Source organism: Oncorhynchus gorbuscha, linkage group LG17 (assembly GCF_021184085.1).
Source record: "Oncorhynchus gorbuscha isolate QuinsamMale2020 ecotype Even-year linkage group LG17, OgorEven_v1.0, whole genome shotgun sequence".
NCBI classification, from domain to species: Eukaryota; Metazoa; Chordata; class Actinopteri; order Salmoniformes; family Salmonidae; genus Oncorhynchus; species Oncorhynchus gorbuscha.
The window spans coordinates 20806859-20822395 of NC_060189.1; positions in this window are offsets into that span (position 1 = coordinate 20806859).

The window sequence follows — 15537 nt, forward strand, 5'->3', positions numbered from 1 at the left end:
CGGAGGAAGCAGGTACAAAAGTATCTATATCCAAAGTAAAACGATTCCTATATTGACATAACCTGAAAGGCCGCTCAGCAAGGCAGAAGCCACTGCTCCAAAACCGCCATAAAAAAAGCTGCTTTGCAACTGCACATGGGGACAAAGATCGTACTTTTTGGAGAAATGTCCTCTGGTTTAATGAAACAAAAATAGAACTGTTTGGCCGTAATGACCATCGTTATGTTTGGAGGGAAAAGGGGGATGCTTGCAAGCCTAAGAACACCATCCCAACCGTGAAGCACGGGGGTGGCAGCATCATGTTTTGGGGGTGCTTTGCTGCAGGAGGGACTGGTGCACTTCACAAAATATATGGCATCATGAGGGAGGAAAATTATGTGGATAACTAAGCAAGTCTGTTAAGAACAAATTCTTATTTTCAATGATGGCCTAAGAGCAGTGGGTTAACTGCCTTGTTCAGAACAACAGATCTTTACCTTGTCAGCTCAGGGATTTGATCTTGCAACATTTTGGGTTCTCTTCCACTCCTCCATGACGACATCACGGAGCTGGTGGATGTTAGAGAACTTGCACTCCTCCACCTTCCGTTTGAGGATGCCCCACATATGCTCAATAGGGTTTAGGTCTGGAGACATGCTTGGCCAATCCATCACCTTTACCCTCAGCTTCTTTAGCAAGGCAGTGGTCATCTTAGAGGTGTGTTTGGGGTCGTTATCATGTTGGAATACTGCCCTGGGGCCCAGTCTCCGAAGGGAGGGGATCATGCTCTGCTTCAGTATGTCGCAGTACATGTTGGCATTCATGGTTCCCTTAATGTATTGTAGCTCCCCAGTGCTGGCAGCCCCAGACCATGACACTCCCACCATCGTGCTTGACTGTAGGCAAGACACACTTGTCTTTGTACTCCTCACCTGGTTGCCGCCACACACACTTGACACCATCTGAACCAAATACGTTTATCTTGGTCTCATCAGACCACAGGACATGGTTCCAGTAATCCATGTCCTTAGTCTGCTTGTCTTCAGCAAACTGTTTGCGGGCTTTCTTGTGCATCATCTTTAGAAGAGGCTTCCTTCTGGGACGGCAGCCACGCAGACCAATTTGATGCAGTGTACGGCGTATGGTCTGAGCACTGACAGGCTGACCCCCCACCCCTTCAACCTCTGCACCAATGCTGGCAGCACTCTTACGTCTATTTCCCAAAGACAACCTCTGGATATGACGCTGAGCACGTGCACTCAACTTCTTTGGCCGGCCTGTTCTGAGTGGAACCTGTCCAGTTAAACCGCTGTATGGTCTTGGCCACCGTGCTGCAGCTCAGTGTCAGGGTCTTGGCAATCTTCTTATAGCTTCTTATAGCTTATTTTAACGCACCTGCTCCCCATTCACACCTGAGGCCTTGTAACACTAACGAGTCACATGTCACCGGGGTGGGAAACTGGCTAAATGGGCCCAATTTGGACATTTTTGAATAGGAGTGTCCTCACTTTTGTTGCCAGCGGTTTAGACATTAATGGCTGTGTGTTGAGTTATTTTGAGGGGACAGCAAATTTACACTGTTATACAAGCTGTACACTCACTGCTTTACATTGTAGCAAAGTGTAATTTCTTCAGTGTTGTCACATGAAAAGATATACTCAAATATTTACAAAAATGTGAGGGGTGTACTCACTTTTGTGATATACTGTATATATATATACACACACGGTACCAGTCAAAAGTTTGGACACCTACTCATTCCAGTGTTATTCTTTATTTGTACTATTTTCTACATTAGAAGAATAGTAATAGTGAAGACATCAAAACAAAAAATAACACATTTGGAATCATGTAGTAACCAAAAAAGTGTTCAACAAATCAAATAATTGTATATTTGAGATTCTTCAAAGAATCCACTCTTTGCCTTGATGACAGCTTTGCACACTCTTGGCATTCTCTCAACCAGCTTCATGAGGTAGTCACCTGGAATGCATTTAAATTAACAGGTGTGCCTTGTTTAAAGTTCATTTGTGGAATTTATTTCATGAAGGTCAGTCAATGCGGAACATTTTTAAAGTTCACTCGCAAAAACCATCAAGAGCTATGATAACTGGCTCTCATGAGGATCGCCACAGGAAAGGAATATCCAGAGTTACCTCTGCCTCAGAGGATAAATTCATTAGAGTTACCAGCTTCAGATTACACCCCAAATAAATGTAACAGACACATCTCATCCTCAACTGTTTAGAGGAGACTGTGTGAATCAGGCCTTCATGGTTGAATTGCTGCAAAGAAACCACTAAAGGACACCAATCATAAAAAGAGACTTGCTTGGGCCAAGAAACACGGGCAATGGACGTTAGACCACTGGAGATTTTTGTTTCCAACCGCCTCGTCTATGTGAGACGCAGAGTAGGTGAACGGATAATCTCCGCATGTGTGGTTCCCACCGTGAAGCATGGAGGAGAAGGTGTGGGGTCCATTGCTGGTGACAATGTCAGTGATTTATTTCATATTCAAGGAAAACTTAACCAACATGGCTACCACAGCATTCTGCAGTGATAAGCCATCCCATCTGGTTTGCGCTTAGTGGGACTATCATTTGTTTTTCAGCAGAACAATGACCCAAAACACACCTCCAGGCTGTGTAAGGGCAATTTGACCAAGAAGGAGAGTGATGGAGTGCTACATCAAAATACCTTGCCTCCACAATCACCCGACCTCAACCCAATTGAGATGGTTTGGGATGAGTTGGACCGCAGAGTGAAGGCAAAGCAGCCAATAGTGCTCAGCATATGTGGGTACTCCTTCAAGACTGTTGGAAAAGCATTCCAGGTGAAGCTGGTTGAGAGAATGCCAAGAGTGTTGAAAGCTGTCATCAAGTGGATACTTTGAATAATTTCAAATGTAAAATATATTTTTGGTTACTACATGATTCCAAATGTGTTATTTTATAGTTTTGATGTCTTCAATACTATTTTACAATGTAGAAAATAGTAAAAAATAAAGAAAAGCCCTTGAAGGAGTAGGTGTGTCCAAACTTTTGACTGGTCCTGTATATAATGCACACTGCTCTGCTCCGTCATCAAATAATAGCTATCTCTGTGGTTATTTTCAAGTAATTAATGCCATTGATATTAAACATTAATATAAATTCATGTTATATGAGGATAATAATGTTAGGTCTTGTTTCTTTAGGTCACTGTAGGCAGAGATGGGCAGTATTTCTGTTACATGTATTTAAAATGCATATTTCAATTACTTTTGAGGATTTACAATTAGTAATTTGTATTTCAAAGGCCTGGTAAAATCACAATTTAATTTGTAACAAGATACTTCAGAGAATGGTATTTTGTATTTTCAAAATACTTTTTTATAGTGGTTCACAATTTTCTGGCCCTCTATCACCCCAATGTTGCTCCACTGTAGTGTGAGGCCTTGAGAGGTGTTGGTAGTTGAAGCACATTGAATGCACTTCAAGACTGAGGATAATGCAGTGAATTTGCTCCAAAAGGTGGAATTGAAGTCAACTTTGAAAGTGAACACACTGTTATCGCCACACTATCATTATACTTACTCTCATTCAGGAAGTGAATCCCCTGCCTCAACTTCAAACCCTTTTGTGCCTCCACATGCACCTCTGATTATGTCACTCTCATGGAAACTAATTTATGACACCAACACATTGCATTTTTGAGAAATATGTATTCACTAAATAGGGGCCACAAAGCTCTGAAGACTTACACTATGAACTGTGCCAATTATCTGGGATATTGGTCATAGATGGTACCTATTTGTATCGTTCATGGCATTGTTGGTCATAGGGTCACATTGTTTGGCACCAGTATTTTATATTTGATTGGTCTTTTTGATATTTTAGATTTTGTAGCAAGATATATTTGAATGTATCTTTGCCTATTTCTGATTGTAGATCTTCGGAGATGAGATGAACGGTGAGTTCCTAACGAGATCAGGAAGCCAAGCTAGAGCTCTGTGACATACACATCTAAGAGGGCAGACAATTTGATCAAGAGAGACCTTTAGAATATATGCAAATGTTCTTTAACATTAAACATACAATGATGTATACAGTTATAAGGAAGGTGAAATCTTATAGTCAGAACAGTCTTTGACTAAGGTGGATGGAGTCTTTGACAATTTTTAGGGCCTTCCTCTGACACCGGGGCGACAGGGTAGCCTAGTGGTTAGAGCGTTGGACTAGTAACCGGAAGGTTGTAAGTTCAAACCCCCGAGCTGACAAGGTACAAATCTGTTGTTCTGCCCCTGAACAGGCAGTTAACCCACTGTTCCTAGGCCGTCATTGAAAATAAGAATTTGTTCTTAACTGACTTGCCTAGTTAAATAAAGGTAATTTTTTTTAACTGCCTGGTATAGAGGTCCTGGATGGCAGAAAGCTTGGCCCTGGTGATGTGCTGGTCCGTACGCACTACCCTCTGTAGTGCCTTGTGGTCGAGCAGTTGCCATACCAGGCAGTGATGCAACCCATCAGGATGCTCTCGATGATGCAGCTGTAAAACCGTTTGAGGATCTGAAGACCGTGTCCTGAGGGGGAATAGGTATTGTCGTGCCCTGTTCACGACTGTCTTGGTGTGCTTCGACCATGTTAGTTTGTTGGGGATGTGGACACCAAGGAACTTGAAGATCTCAACCTGCTCCACTACAGCACGGTCGATGAGAATGGGGGCGTGCTTGGTCCTCCTTTTCCCGTAGTCCACAACCATCACATTTGTCTTGATCACGTTGAGGGAGAGGTTCTTGTCCTTGCACCACAAGGTCAGGTCTCTGACCTACTCCCTATAGGCTGTCTCATCATTGTCGGTGATCAGGCCTACCACTATTGTGTCATCAGCAAACTTAATGATGGTGTTGGAGTCGTGCCTGGCCGAGGTCCTGGAACCACCAAGCTCTAGGAAGAGTCTTGGTGGTTCCAAACTAATTCCATTTAAGAATGATAAAGGTCACTGTGTTCTTGGAGACCTTCAATGCTGTAGACATTTTTTGGTACCCTTACCTAGATCTGTGCATTCGACACAATCTTGTCTCGGAGCTCTACAGACAATTCCTTCGACCTCATGGCTTGTTTTTTTTCTCTGACATGCACTGTCAACTGTGGGACCTTATATAGACAGGTGTGTGCCTTTCCAAATCATGTCCAATCAATTGAGGAAACAGGATGCACTGAGCTCAATTTCAAGTCTCATAGCAAAGGGTCTGAATACTTATGATAAAAAAAAAAAAATGAATTTGCAAAGAATTAAAAAAACTGTTTTCAATGTCATCTTGGGGTATTGTGATGTCATCTTGGGGTATTGTGATGTCATCTTGGGGTATTGTGTGTAGATTGATGAGGAAAAAATGTATTTAATCCAGTTTAGAATAAGGCTGTAAAGTAATAAATGTGGAAAAAGGGAAGGGGTCGGTCTGAATACTTCCCGAATGCTGAATACAGCCTTCCCCCGTGTAAATGTTCATTAGTGTTGAATAAAATTACAGCCTGAACCCTGCTCTAAATTTGAGACAAAAATATCCACAGGAAAGTATTGTAAATGTTCCAGGTGAATGAGGACCCAAAAGCGAGTCAGAGTGTTGAATAAAATTAAAAACAATTCCACTCGCAAACTCTGGACCGCAGGTTGCTGTACTGTTTGTCCTGCTCTAAATTTGAGACAAAAATATCCACAGGAAAGTATTGTTTACCAAACTTTTTAAAGAGCTGGTAGGTATATGGCTTGGTTCTGCACAGAGTAAAGCTGTTAGATTTTCTTATTTCAATACTTAGAAAAATCACATAAAAATGTGGATTGTTCTCCATCCTCCCGTGATTCTGGATCATTTTCATTGTCATGACATGCTTGGTTTCATAGGCTTAGTAGGGAGAAACCATGAATAAAGTAGATGATAATTGTACTTTTGGCCACTTGAGACCACAGGGTTAGTCCTAGCAGCACTAACCAGTCACGCAATTCAGACATTCTGCAACTTGAAAATAGAGATTGTGAACAACAATGCCCCTAGAAGTCACAAGAGGCAATTGGATGGCTCCTGAATTGATGACAGGAACAAGACTCCTTACAAAAAGCCCTGTAGTCAGTCTCCCCAGACCTGGCTTGTGTTGTAGATGCATACAACCCCCTTCCAGATAAAGTCACTGTCTCCCCTGCTACTGACACCCAAGAAGTTCCATCTAGTGTGGAAAATACAGTGAAAGATAAAGTTAAAGGTACGCCAGAATCTGTATGTGTCAAACTTTGATCATGTCCAGAGTGGGCAAGAAGGAGAAGCAGGCACTAGACAGGGTGGTGTTGCGGCTCCAAGCAGCCCAGCATCTAATGATACTGAGGCCTGTTTTTGACTTTGACGTGGTTGACGTGTGCCTGAGCCACATTGACAGCGACAGGAGGATTTAATGAGGGCATTGAAGCCTTCGTCGAAAGCTGTAACAGCTTTTACGACAAGAACAGTGTCCGTAACCCCAGTGACGGAGACAACCAGCAAACTAAGCCTCTCTTGGCTCAGTCCAACACAGGGTAGGGAAATGATGAGTTGGGAGGATGGAAAAGGTGACAAGGTGGTGGGAGAAGGAGAAAGAAAAAGAGGGAAAGGAAAAGATAAAACAACAGGAGGAAGAGGAGAGAGTAAGTGATGAGGGTTATTTCTCCAGGTCCTACCTATAAGCACTGAGGGCAGGGAAGGACGTGTTGCAAGCTGTGACGCCCCTGCAGCCCCACATCTCGTACAGCCCTGTGGTCAAGGGAAAGATTGCAGAGGCCGCTGGTGGCTGCGTCAGAGGAGGGGGAGCCACCGTATCCCCCAGGTTTTCCTGAGCCTAATTAGTGCCAGGCTGTGGTTTGCCAGCCGATCGACTCATTCACTCTGGAGGTTGTTTCTTATGGGTTATATGGGGCACCTCTAGTCCCAGTGGAGGGTGTAGATGAGGGCTTGGAGGTGGAGGAGGAAGGGGTGCTTCATTCATTCCATAGCCTCTCCAAGTCCAGGTAAGAGTTCCTTAAGCTGACCAGAGATGTGACAAATGGACAATTATGCTTAACGTTAAAACAGCCATTTTTAAATTGGTTTTCCGTTAAAACGATAGAAAATCATAGTATTCCACTTCAATTCACAATGCAGAACAATGATCCTATTACGTATATATGACCGCTAGGGCCGGGCAATAAAGTTATATCTACCACAGTCGTATACCCTTGAAAGTGTCTCTGAATGCCGCTTCTGAAGCAGGACTAAAGTCCATTACTAGGCTACCAGAACTGTCAATCAAACAGGACGCAGACCACTCTCTCTTAAAAGAAAGTTCTTGAAAGTTTGTTAGTAGAAAGAAAATACCTCTTCTGCTAGGAATCGACTCCTAAGATGCAGTATTTTGGAACACGGAGGAGACTGATTAGTTGCCATACTTCCAAGAACACGTGCGTCTTTCATAGGGAGCTAGCGAGGGACTGAGAGAAGAGGAGGGGCACAGTATAGGCAGTTGGCAACCAGGCCGAATCGTGCACTAGGCCTAACTATCCGCAATGGAATGCTGTATAGTATTTCCTTTAGGGATTTTTCTTAATGTTAAGGATTCCAATCTGGTTTAAATGTTCACACCCCTAAAGCTGACACATTGTAATATGCAAATATTTTGTTTCTCTTAATGTAGCTGTGAGATATAACTAACAATATTTCATCATTAACAAACAAGTTTCCTGTATTTTGTGTCCATATGCATATTTATTTATTTGTTTTGCCTGTATCAACTGTTAAGATTTGGTTGTGACTGTATAGCTGTTGTGTGGATTTCTCTGTTCATATTGCTCTAAGACCTTCTGCCGTGTCCAGGTGAGGTCAGTACTGGTGGTTCCCACTGTGCAACAGAGCAACAGCAGCATACCCTCAACGCCGCCTGAGCAGAAAGGATCCGAGACCAGGTCTGTGCAGGAATCATCTCCAGAGAAGAATCTTCAGGAGGGTACATTCAGGAGGGTACAGTCCTTGTGAAGTTCTCTATTTCCTCTAGAGGGAGCAATTTGATCATTTCTTACCTGACAAGTATTATTTCCAGAGACTGGTTTATTTCTCTGAAATTCTACTCTGAATGTAGACAGCCAGTCTGGTTATTTTCCCACTCAACCACTTCACAAATGCATCATTATTTAATCAATGCTTTCACATGACTAGAAGGGTGAAAGCATCAATATAGCATAACTTGGTCCTTCTGTAGCTCAGTTGGTAGAGCATGGCGCTTGTAACGCCAGGGTAGTGGGTTCGTTTCCCGGGACCACCCATACGTAGAATGTATGCACACATGACTGTAAGTCGCTTTGGATAAAAGCGTCTGCTAAATGACATATATAATATATATAATAATAATAATAATAATAATAATAATAATAATAATAACTTGTCAGGTCATATCTGAGGTCTTATAAGGAAGCAGGATATACTCTATTTCTTGATTGTTGCCTTGCCTCTCATTCTCCTCTTGAAGTCTGTATTTACCCCCCCCCCCCCAAAACCCTTCCCTGTCCACACACACACAATCTTTGTAGCGTTTATCCATTTACCAAGTCCTTATCTTATGTTGTCGTGAATCCTCCGTGGTTGGCTGTAATGACCTGCAGGGTTGTGTATGAACTCCCAGTCTGGAGTGAGACTTAAAGATGTGTTATAGAGGTTTTGTATAACTTCAGGCAGTAATTCTGAAAGTAGGGCTCATAAGCCAACCACGGAGAATTGGTGTACAACATCATCCATTTCATATGTTATGTCCTGCAAAAAAAATATCTTGCACTTTGTACATGTCACAAATTCCAATTCATACAATATGTAAAAAATGTGTAAGTGCTTAAGATCCTGTTCAATCTCTTTAATTCATACCAGTATTAATAAACTTGAATCCTAACCTACCTAGGGATGTTAAAGCTGCTTTCAAATCTGTGCAGTGCTTAAGCCGTCGCCATATACCGGTACATGCGCACATCAGTGGAGGCTGCTGAGGGGAGGACGGCTCATAATAATGGCTGGAACGGCGCAAATGGAATGTTATCAAACGTGTTTGATGTGTTTGATACCATTCCACTAATTCCGCTCCAGCCATTACCACAAGCCCTTCCTCCTCAGGTGGCGCACATGTAACAACAGGAAGCTCTCTTGGATTTCCATTCCTCAGCGAGCTATGACATCACATGGTTTTTGGCGACTTTCCCACGTGTTGGAGCAGACTTGTTTCAGATGTGATTTTTCTAGGTTGATAATTTCCTTTTTTATCTCGAATACAATTATTGCATCCCTTTTTGATAATGGACACGAGCTTAATATAATATATAATCATAATAATAATAGTTTGACAAGTATTAGTATTATTAAGTAATGGTATATAAGCCACTTAGCATACGGTTTTATCCAAAGCCACTTATTCAAGCTTTTATGAATGACACTCATAATGACTCTCAAATGGAATGATAATTCCCAGGTTTTTCATGCCATTGATATTGTATATTCTTTCTTTCTGTCCTGCATCTTATTCTTGTTCATTTTATTTGAACTTGTTCAGCCTGTAATGTGTGTGTAGGTAGGTAGGTTAGGTTTGTCTCCAGGGGGGGTGACCGAGCTGCTGAACCTGATGAACCATGTGGCTGACCAGGCACCAAGCCTCAACGGCAGGCAGAGGCAGGTCCCCCTCAGATCAGAACTACATGAACTCCCGGTGCTTTGCCAAGGTGCCACAGATCTTCAAGAGAAGTTCGGCTCTGTAAATCCAAGCAACAAAGGATCTTTTATCTGAAATGTATTCATTTGCATCAAGATTTAATATGTTCATTGCTAAAGTGGCTTGAAGCCCAGAGATTGCAGTCATTGTTTGTTTTTCTTTTGTTTTCAGTAATATTAGAGTGTGATGATTGTCTTTTTTTGTTATAATTTAATTAAAAATTGTTCCTGTCAGCTTACCCTCCAGTATAGGATAACATTGACAGCAACAAAAAGAAAATGACATAACGTAAAAGCAGACTAATAGTCTAGTCATTTTGCCTGCACCTTATTATGTTGCATATGTGGAGGGCTCTGGTCATCATTCCCTCATTTCATGGGTTCATTGCTGCGCATTGTTTATAACTTCATTCCTAGTCTTGATTAGCTTCTTGAATGCTTTGCGTATTTCCCTGTCTAAGTACTTATTTGTGCAGTTTTCATTTCTTACCCAATACATTTTGTGTTCATACTGTTGACGTTTTTTTAGTTACTTCTGATTAACCCTGGTTCAGCTAGAACAGTTTGAAGGGACAATCACTTTTTCGATCCATCGCATTTCTGGTGTGATATGATATGTACATGTCCAGACATGCTCTTCACTTGCTGCCTCAGATGGTCTGTCATTTGTTTATTAGCATTAGTCAGAATTTAAGGTCATTTTGTCTGAGGCCATGTTATGATTAATTTCACGAGTCTCTAGCCTTTCTAGGCTTTTTACATGACAGTTTTCATATCATGCTTTTTTTCTACTGGTTCAGTGACCTTGGATACCTCTTATCTGACTCCTTCCTAGGCATTTTAATGACACTCCTCCCTCTGGTTCCCAGCACCATTCACAGGAGGTGAGTAGTTCTCCTTGACATACTTATTGAGAGTATTTTCCGGGAAAGGGTAGTAATTTCACCTGAATTATGTATGCCAACCTTGCCTAAAGATGATTGAATCAGTGACTTGTGAGCACCTGCCTTCGGCCTTACAGGTGACATTGTACTGCTTCCCAGAACTTCCTAATGGAATTAAACGCCTTTTTAAAACCATGTTGGTGCTACAGTTAATGTGGTTCAGGTGCCTTTGCTGCATATATCACACTTGGTCTGTGAAATGGTCTAAAATGCCAAGTGTCAGTTCAATGTGGAGGAAAGGAAGAGGGTCATTTATTATGTTCTATAAGCCCAGAGTCCTTTAACTTGTATAACATTTATAGTCCTGTACAGCCCACAAACCTCTAGAGGTCTCTGTGAAAAAGCCTGTTGATGCTTATAATTGTAGAGAAGCATTGAACAGTAGGCGCTGATGTAACATTTGAATTTGTTTGTTTGCTTTCGAAGTGGTGACAATATTTGGTATTGTAATGGATCTCTATAGAATCTGGTCAAATGTCTCAGTCCCAAAAGTTGGATTATAATTATGTTTGTGGGTGGTTGCCTCTGGCATACCATCAGCTTGTTTTCGCCTTGTGTCTGTGTACATTTTTGGTGTTTCTCCTAACGTTTATTGTATACCATAATGTTGTATGTGTAGCTATTTATTTGAGCGGTAGGAGTGAGCCCGTGTAAGGCCCTGTCACTATGTCCTCCTTCCATGAAATAATGCAGGCAGTTAAAGTAAGCCCGTCTCCACAGATATTCTGACAGTCTGTCTCTAGCCAGCCATCCAGAAGCTGTCTGTGTGGCCTGGGCCAGACGGATTACCAGGACGTGTACTCAGAGCATGCGTGGACCAACTGACCGAGTCTGTAATACCATCATGTTTCAAGCAGACCACCATAGTCCCTGTGCCAAGGAAAGCGAAGGTAACCTGCCTAAATTATTACCGCCCCATAGCACTCAGGTCGGTAGCCATGAAGTGCTTTGAAAGGCTGGTCATGGCTCACATCAACACCATCCTGGAAACCCTAGATCCACTCCAATTCGCATACCGCCCCAACAGATCCCCAGATGACGCAATCTCAGTCGCACTCCACTTTGCCCTTTCCCACCTGGACAAAAGGAACACCTATGTGAGAATGCTATTTATTGACTACAGCTCAGCGTTCAACACCATAGTGCCCACAAAGCTATTCACTAAACTAAGGACCCTGGGACTAAACATCTCCCTCAAGAACTGGATCTTGGTCTTCCTGACGGGCCGCCCAGAGGTGGTAAGAGTAGGCAACAACACATCTGCCACACTGATCCTCATTACAGGGGCCCGCCAGGGGTGCTTGCTTAGTCCCCTCTTGTACTCCCTGTTCACCTACGACAGTGTGGCCAAGCGCAACTCCAACACCATCATTAAGTTTGCTGATGACACAACAATGGCAAGCCTGATCACTGACAATGATGAGATAGCCTATAGTGAGGAGGTTAGAGACCTGGAAGTGTGGTGCCAGGACATCAACTTCTCCCTCAACGTAAGCAAGGCAAAGGAGCTGATCATGGACTACAGAAAAAGGAAGGACAAACATGCCTCCATTCACATTGACGGGGCTGTAGTGGAGCAGGTCGAGAGTTTTAAGTTCCTTCATGTCCACATCACCAAGAAAAGATTTGGCATGGGTCCCTAGATCCTCAAAAACTTACACAGATGCACCATCGAGAGCATCCTTATTGCTTGCATCACCGCCTGGTATGGCCACTGCTTGGCATCGGACCGTAAGACGCGACAGAGGGTAATGCGTGGGCGTGCCACCCAGGACCTGCAGTTTAAACTAGGTGGTGTCAGAGGAAGGACCAAAACATTTTCAAACACTCCAGTCACCCAATTCCACTGCATTTTTTTATTGTTCCCCTCTAATCAGGGACTGATTTAGACCTGTAAGACCAGGTGGGTGAAATTATTTATCAGGTAGAACAGAAAACGAGCAGGCTCTGGACCTCATAGGATAAGAGTTGAGTACCCCTGATCTAACCTATTCTGTGCTGCGATGCGATGCAGATAGGGATTGGCCCTGTATTGATGCTCGTGTTGGAGAGACAGCTGTAAACACAATCTAGTGTGGGAATTAAGTGAGATAAAAGCCCATTTGTAGGGTTCTGTTATGTTCGGGTATTGATTTCTGTGACATTGTGAATCTCTGCACGTTTCTAGCACTGGTTGCTAACTCTACAACAACAGCAGTTGCCTGAAACCCTGTTGTAAATGATAAATGTCTAACCCAGTCAGAATACCATATGTAAGTGCAGTCAGTGACTGGGGAGATGTGGCTCACTGGTGCTAATGTCTAGGAAGGGGGGGGGCTCTCTAACTTCTTTACTTGTTATTTTTTGGTTCTTATAATCATAACATTCTAAATCTCTGATTTACATGTATTGCCTGTGATTGAAGTATGTGGATATGAATACTAAACTTGAGTACATCCCTCTCAATTACATGGTTGGAATTGTGGAAGAAAATCATTTGATGTACAGTAGTATTTGACCTCAAAAACTAATGTGAGAAAAGGAGAAAAACTAACAGACTTTATTTGAAAATGTTAAATCATTTTTATTTGATTAACCATCCAGAAGTAACCTAAGCATTAACCATATTCCTCATTATAGAAATGGTGTAACCATGTGCATAATAGTTGAACCATGCTAGCCCTCACTAAGCAATTACTTGTTTATTTTATACATGGAATATAAACATGATGACATTGATAAAGCTTTTAATATTTTCTTAACCAGCTTCTTTGCAAGTACCAAAGTAAAGAGTCCCACACCCTAAAATCATTGCTTTTCATTTAAAGTTTCTTTTGGCTCTGCAAAATGTACAACTTAGAATAACATCTCTTTGCATTTGCCTGATATTATCATTGGACTAAACCTCACAAAACAAGTCCCATCCCCTGGTTTTTGTCCTACGAGGAGAGCAAATCAACAATCCCAAACAAATCTGTTTAGCGAACATCATTTTTCAGCATATAAAATGTGTGGGTTAACACCACAAGATCGAAGTGGAACGTTAAGTTCTTACAGTCTTAAAAAAAGCAACCTATCCCCCCAGAAGCCCCAGCTGGGCCCTAACCTTGATCTGAATACTGGATGAAAATGTCACCAAGTCATATCAGAAACCTCTGACAGCTGAGTTATTTTAAAGAGTCTGTATCTCCCAAGGGACTTTGATCCAAAGAAACCAGTTCATATATGGCAAGGTTGCAGAGAACTGTTGGCCATATAAATAATATTATATTTTTATGCTGTTGGCCTCCTTGCATGGATGATTGATCAATCCCACTGTATATATACTATGACATCAGGATGTGTTGGCTCACAGAGAAAGTCAAGCAGATAATCCATCAACGCAGAACTGAAACCGCATGGTTGGCCCGCAAGTTGGCAACTTAACAAAAATGTAATATGCTTTACAGTACATTAGCCCTAAATGTGTGAATATTATTGAAACAGGAATGCCATTATGATTTTATTTACATTGGCAACATAGAGCAAACGGTGTACCATAGTGAAAAGTTATTAAGGTACACTTCATTCAATAACTTTTTTTGAGAATGAACTTTAAGCAACTTTTAATCAAATATTTGAGCACTGTATTGGTTATGTTTGGCCCTGACTATGAATCTCAACATAACTGAAAGTTTAGAGTTGCCAAATCCAATGCGGACAGTAAAATACCCAACTCTGCAAGTAAATAGGTGAATGAGAAAGAAGCAATTCCTGTGTGCCATTGTGGGATGTAGTGCTGGTACACTGCAAACAGACATGGACCCAGTTCAAAGGAAATCATCCAGGGAGATGATCATCATCCGTTACTGAGTCGACGGATGCCTATCGATTGCAATGAGCTATCAGTACCAGCAGTCTTAAGGACACATAGTTTCACATGGTTTCAGATGGGGCCACAGTGTCTCCTAACCCCTCCTGTCTCAGCCTCCAGTATTTATAGTGCCTTGCGAATGTATTCGGCCCCCTTGAACTTTGCGACCTTTTGCCACATTTCAGGCTTCAAACATAAAGATATAAAACTGTATTTTTTTGTGAAGAATCAACAACAAGTGGGACACAATCATGAAGTGGAATGACATTTATTGGATATTTCAAACTTTTTTAACAAATCAAAAACTGAAAAATTGGGCATGCAAAATTATTCAGCCCCCTTAAGTTAATACTTTGTAGCGTCACCTTTTGCTGTGATTACAGCTGTAAGTCGCTTGGGGTATGTCTCTATCAGTTTTGCACATCGAGAGACTGACATTTTCTCCCATTCCTTCTTGCAAAACAGCTCGAGCTCAGTGAGGGTGGATGGAGAGCATTTGTGAACAGCAGTTTTCAGTTCTTTCCACATATTCTCGATTGGATTCAGGTCTGGACTTTGACTTGGCCATTCTAACACCTGGATATGTTTATTTTTTAACCATTTCATTGTAGATTTTGCTTTATGTTTTGGATCATTGTCTTGTTGGAAGACAAATCTCTGTCCCAGTCTCAGGTCTTTTGCAGACTCCATCAGGTTTTCTTCCAGAATGGTCCTGTATTTGGCTCCATCCATCTTCCCATCAATTTTAACCATCTTCCCTGTTCCTGCTGAAGAAAAGCAGGCCCAAACCATGATGCCGCCACCACCATGTTTGACAGTGGGGATGGTGTGTTCAGGGTGTTGCTTTTACGCCAAACATAACGTTTTGCATTGTTGCCAAAAAGTTCAATTTTGGTTTCATCTGACCAGAGCACCTTCTTCCACATGTTTGGTGTGTCTCCCAGGTGGCTTGTGGCAAACTTTAAACGACACTTTTTTATGGATATCTTTAAGAAATGGCTTTCTTCTTGCCACTCTTCCATAAAGGCCAGATTTGTGCAATATACGACTGATTGT